At 44.3% G+C, this 6,291-nt stretch overlaps 1 non-coding gene across 1 annotated transcript; it reads left to right on the top strand.

Annotated features, from left to right (window-relative positions):
• Positions 1-4,678: 4,678 nt before the first annotated feature.
• Positions 4,679-4,750, top strand: trnaw-cca (transfer RNA tryptophan (anticodon CCA)). The gene has a single exon. It is a non-coding gene; the product is annotated as a tRNA-Trp (tRNA).
• Positions 4,751-6,291: the final 1,541 nt, after the last annotated feature.

The following is a 6,291-nucleotide window of genomic DNA, read 5'->3' as shown; positions in this document are numbered from 1 at the left end:
TTTCGAGACCAAGCCACTGCTGCAACTCATGCCATCATCATACATTTGTAAAGAAACTCCATTTTGAAAGACACATTCAACACATGGCTTGCAATGCATGTACACACGCACACACACATGCATGCAAACACATAGAGGCACACGCGCGCACACACACACATACACGCACATGCACACGCGCGCACATGCACACACACATACACACACATGTACACACACACACATCGAGGCACACGTGCACATACACGCGCACACACGCGCACACACATGCACGCATACACACACATATCATGCACACACACGCATACACACACACACACACACACACACACACACACCAGTAAGGAAAATACCTGGACCTGAGATCATGTCGATAAGTAAGATGATAAGTACTGTTTGTATTTAATTTGAATATAAAGCCTGGGGCATCATTTAATGAAGACTTATGAACACAGCACAACACCATATTTCTCTGGCATTGAGGATCAAAAAAGGAAACCACACAGACAACCAGGGAAATACAGAAGACTTGCATTGACAATTTCAGATTTAAATAAATAGCAATCACCATGTGTGTACAATGACAGCCAGTCTTTCCAGCCTTTACAGAGACACACAGTAATCCAGGGCCACACTGGAGAAAATACTTAGCAAGATTTGAACTCCGAAAGGGGCATTCGATATCAATACATCCCGAAGAAAGAGAACGTTACTCCTACACTCTGCTGAACCAAAAGTCGACAATACTTTCAATACACTCAGAGACACCGGAAGCGATGATGATTATGATGCAGTGAAGAATGCTCTAACAAGATATTCTCAACAAAGGGCAAATCCTCACTATGAAATTTATGTCTTCAGGCAAACAAGGCAAGATAAATGTGAGACTCTTGACCACTACATGATAAGACTCAGAAGTCTGAGCCAGAATTACAACTTCACAAACATGGACAAAACATCATCTCCCAGATCATTATGACCTGCAAATCATCAAGACTAAGATGGCAAGCTCTTAGAGAGAGCAAATTGGCAAATTGTTAAACTTGCAAAGGCTACTCAATAATGACAGAACGTGGGAAGCCAGCAAAAGACAAGCTGAAGTCTGAGAAGGGAAACCAAATAAAGGAAAGAAGAAATTCTCCTGGTTCCTGTTCAGGGGTTTTTGCACCATTGTAAAAACATCCCAAAGTTATTCACCTGCTGTCCTGGCAGTATATTCACATTAATCTATTTACTCCAGCTATCACTTCACAGTATTGCTCATGTACCTTTAGAGATCTGTGCAACGGAACACCCAGACAACTGCTTGAGATTATTTTCTTTCTCAACCTTCTTTAATCCTTTTCCCTGAAGGGTGAGATCAGTTCATTGAGCACAGGCCCTTCCTGCTCTATATGGTGTTCAGTGCCTCATCAAATGAGAATAACTAACACACCACAGGCCAGGGAGCATCGGCCCATCCTCCCCTGATTGTGGTTCAGTGCCAACCAGGTCAGATCAGCTAATTCAACACAGGCCGGAGATGGAACCTGGATCTTTCCTGCTCTGGGGGCTCCGTACCATACCAGGTGTGATAAAGTAAAATACCACAGGCTGGGGATGGAGCCTGGGATTTTCCTGTTCTGTGTGGGGCTCTGTACAAAACCGTGTGAGATGAACTATCATCCCTCAGGCTGAGGAAGGAGCCTGGGCCCATTCTGTTCTGTGTGACTCCGTACCACACTGGGTGCGATCAGTTCACTCAACACAGGCCATGAATACAACCATGCCCTTTCCTGCTCTGTGTGACTCGGTATCACACCAGGTGACATCAGCTAACACAGCACAGACTGGGGCTGGAGCCTGGGCCTGTCCTGCTCTGTGGACTCAGTAACACGATCTGTGAATACCTTTTATAAACACTCTGTGTCCAACATTGTGAGGCAGTTCTCTGTGTTTATATAGAGTGTCATTTATTGAGTGCTCTCTTGGATCCAACAGGGTAAAAGACGGTTGGGTGGTGGGGTGTGGATGGTGGTGCGGGGTGTGTGCAGAGAATTCGGGGGTGAGCTCTGATTCCTAACCATTTCTGGATTGTAAGGAATAAAGAATCAATGAAAGAGGGAGAAGCAATGTGGGAGAAGGGATGATTGAAGAATTTGTCCATGAAGCTGATTAAAAGTGTCTCAAACACAAGATAATATTCTTCTTTGGCCTCCCTGTCTCGAGAGACAGTGGGTAAGCACCTGGAGGTGGTCAGTGGTTTGAGAAGCAGTGCCTGGAGTGGCTATAAAGACCAATTCTAGAGTGACAGACTCTTCCACAGGTGCTGCAGATAAAATTGGTTGTCAAGGCTGATACACAGTTGGTTCTCTCCTTACATTTCTGTCTTTTTTCCTGCCAACTGCTAAGTCTCTTCGATTGTGGTCAATGTCACAGGGCTTCATGTCCCGTTTGTAGACGTCTTTAAATTGGAGACATGGACGGCTGGTGGGTCTGATACCAGTGACGAGCTCGCTGTACAATGCGTCCTTGGGGATCCTGCCATCTTCCATGCGGCTCACATGGCCAAGCTATCTCAAGTGCCGCTGCTCAGTCGGGTGTATATGCTGAGGAAGAGTCAGTTACTAGGGGACATAGGTTTAAGGTGCGAGGGGTAAAGTTTAGAGGGGATGTGCAAGGCAAGTTTTTTACACAGAGGGTGGTGAGTGCCTGGAACTTGCTGCCAGGGGAGGTGGTGGAAGCAGATACGATAGCGACGTTTAAGAGACATCTTGGCAAATATATGAATAGGAAGGGAATAGAGGGATATGGGCCCCGGAAGTGCAGAAGGTGTTAGTTTAGGCAGGCATCAAGATCAGCGCAGGCTTGGAGGGCCGAATGGCCTGTTCCTGTGCTGCACTGTTCTTTGTTCTTGTTTGTTGTTGTTGTTAATGTTGGCTGCCTTGAGGACTTCTGCGTTGGAGATACAGTCCTGCCACCTGATGCCAAGTTAATATTAATATTAAGAATTGGGAGGATTTTTAAAAAACCACCAAATGAGGAGTAGGAAATTGATAAAGAGGGAGAAAATGGAATCTGAGAGTAAACTGTCAAGAAACAAGTTATAAAAGGTTTTACTAGTATACAAAAAGCTCAACAATAACAAACAGATTCCTTCGATGCAGAGACAAGAAATTTATTGTGGGGAGAAAGAAAATGGTAGAGAGTTTACACAAATATTTTGTGTCTGTTTTCACAGTAGAAGGTACAGCGAACATGTCGGAAATCGTGTGGAATGGGGAAGAGATCTGTTCGTTGCCACCCTGGCTCAGGGTACTTAATGATAGCGACTAACTCTGTCATACAATCGGTTAGTGTGTTCAGCTATTACCTGTAGTGTTGGTGTTTTAAGCCCACCTGGTGACAGAGGCAGAGTCTATTTTCCTCATTTAGGATTCATTGTCACACAGTTCCAAATTGTCAATGTGTGCTTTGGCTGCAAGCAAGTATTTCCCAAACATTGCCAGCTCCGCTGTTATCCAGTAAATCACACCCTAATGCTTTTCCTTGCATTCATTTCACATAAAATTCTTAAATATTTAGATGATCATGTACCTCCAGCCAACCCATTAGAAATAAATCAAGTTATTGGGTTCAAAGTGCATTTATAGAACTGGAACACGCAATCCCACCGTGTGAAGCTACATTAAATTTGTGGTGATTGTACAGCTGGTATTAGAGAAAACAATCCAGAACATGTTGGACCATTTTAATGATATTTTACTTGCTTCTAATAACCTTATTTATGTTGATGTAAAATTTTGGAAAATCCTCTGGTCCAATAGCAGGTGCATGAGAAAATGATGCAATATTTATATAAGCCTGGTGTGCTGGAATTCCTGCCTAAACTCCTCCACCTGTAACACTCCATCACCTCCTTAAAACTGGAAGTTTTGATCAGTATTTCGGACAGGAGTTTTAGTTTTAGTTTTAGAGATACAGCACTGAAACAGGCCCTTCGGCCCACCGAGTCTGTGCCGACCATCAACCACCCATTTATACTAATCCTACACTACTCCCCTATTCCTATCACATCCCCACCTGTCCCTAAATATTCCCCTACCACCTACCTATACTGGGGCAATTTATAATGGCCAATTAACCTATCAACCTGCAAGTCTTTGGCATGTGGGAGGAAACTGGAGCACCCGGAGGAAACCCACGCAGACACAGGGAGAACTTGCAAACTCCACACAGGCAGTACCCAGAATTGAACCCGGGTCGCTGGAGCTGTGAGGCTGCGGTGCTAACCACTGCGCCACTGTGCCGCCCTGCCTTTTGCCCTGATTTGTCAGTAATCATTTAAAACCATTTTGGGTCAATCCCTTCCTTTAACTCCTGCACAGCAGCAGTGACAATAACTTTGTGGATTTAATGGTTGAGCCAAATCCGACTCAGTTCCCCAGGAGAAATTCCTGAACTCATGGGCACTTTGTATCAAGCAGCAGTTAGCAGCAAAAAGTCTGATTAATCAGAGTAGTGAGTCCAGTAAATACTTAAACAGAAGACACCCTGTAAAACAGAACTCCAAGTATCAGTTTGAATAAAGTATTGAACTGACAGAGTGGAGAGCAGATGAGGATTGAATTAAATTGCAATTCACTGAATCGAAACAAGAAGTGATTCTATCAAGAATGGGACACAGCTCTTTGTTTGTGAACTTGTGGCGCAACGGTAGCGCGTCTGACTCCACATCAGAAGGTTGCGTGTTCAAATCACGTCAGGCTCAGTTAAGTTTTACAGCAGCTCAAGCTGCTGGATTTTATATCAGAAGAGAGTTCGCTCTGTTGGGATAAAAACAAGAAATGCTGGAACCACTCAGCAGGTCTGGCAGCATCTGTTGAAAGAGAAGCAGAGTTAATGTTTCGGGTCAGTGACCTTTCAGAACTGTTCGTGTATTGTTCAATTTCAAAATCGACTTTAATAGATTAAAGTTCTTATTTCTGGATCCGTTCAATTTCCACGCTCAGTTCTTATTTCTCAGTTTTCTATCGGAACAATGTTTCAGGGATGTGCTATCTCCATTGTTTATACAATAACTCTGTCAGCAAGTGTGCGAAGTAAAACACAAACGACCCAGCGTGGGTCTCATCCCACACCCGGCTCCGTCTGCACAGCTCCTTAGTTCAGTTGACGAGAACGCAGTGTTAATAACACCGAGGCTGTGGATTTGAACGCCGTAAGTGCTGGCAGATGTTCAGTTATTACTTTGACATGTTTTCCTAACACTTCAAATCCAACTTTTAGATGCACACAGAATGTCAGAGAACTTATTTTGAATAACATCCATTGCATCTTTGTCACTGGGCTGGAGTAATCCAGAATACATTTTAATAATCTTCCGTTTGCTGATAAAGGTTGAATTTGCGGCTGTTCCCGTTAATGGTCACAAGCAGGAACAAACAGACAGAGTGTATCTGACCGCCCAGAGATGTGGAAAGGCTTCAGTTTAGGACAATTGCATCAAATCAAATGTTCACCAGGCCCCGAGAGAGTCAAAAGCTGGGGGAAAGGACGGAATGAGATAGTGAATAAGCTAAACTGAGGTGGAGGTGGGATGGCAGCGGTCCAGGGGACAGAAGCAGTGAGGCCGGGAGTGAGCGGCCGAAGCAGGGTATTTTGTGGGGAATGGAAATGACGATCGCAGCCACTGAGGGGTGAGGCAATGTTTGGACGTCATTCCGTCTTGTGTCGGTGCGTGATGACGTCGGTGCACGCATGCGCAGATTCATACTGGCAAGCTGACAAATGTTTGGATGCACTGATGATGTCGACGATCGCTCTGCACATGCTCTGTGTTGTCAGGAAACACTCTGTAGTGAATAAGCTGAATACAGAAGATATAAATATTTCTCATCCTTGATGTCTCACTATTCCAGTCCAACCCAATCCTTCAATGCTGGGTAAATAATTTCAGTAAAAATTGTGCAGCTCGAGGATTGAAACCATAAGGCCAATGCAGAATAAAGGAGAACTGACGGAACTCCAGACTGAACCAGAGATCTTCAGTCTAACACTCTCCCAACTGAGCTATTTCAGTCTCACAGTGAAGTATCCTTTGTGTCATTTATTTATTTATTTAGAGATACAGCACTGAAACAGGCCCTTCGGCCCACCGAGTCTGTGCCAACCAACAACCACCCATTTATACTAATCCTACATTAGCCCCATATTCTCTACCACATCCCCACCATTCTCCTACCACCTACCGACACTAGGGGCAATTTACAATGGCCAATTTTACCTATCAACCTGCATTTCTTTGGATGT

The sequence above is a fragment of the Heterodontus francisci genome, unplaced genomic scaffold (assembly GCF_036365525.1).
Source record: "Heterodontus francisci isolate sHetFra1 unplaced genomic scaffold, sHetFra1.hap1 HAP1_SCAFFOLD_102, whole genome shotgun sequence".
NCBI lineage: Eukaryota > Metazoa > Chordata > Chondrichthyes > Heterodontiformes > Heterodontidae > Heterodontus > Heterodontus francisci.
Note: the sequence above shows the minus strand (reverse complement) of the source record. Positions and strands in the feature narration are given on the sequence as shown.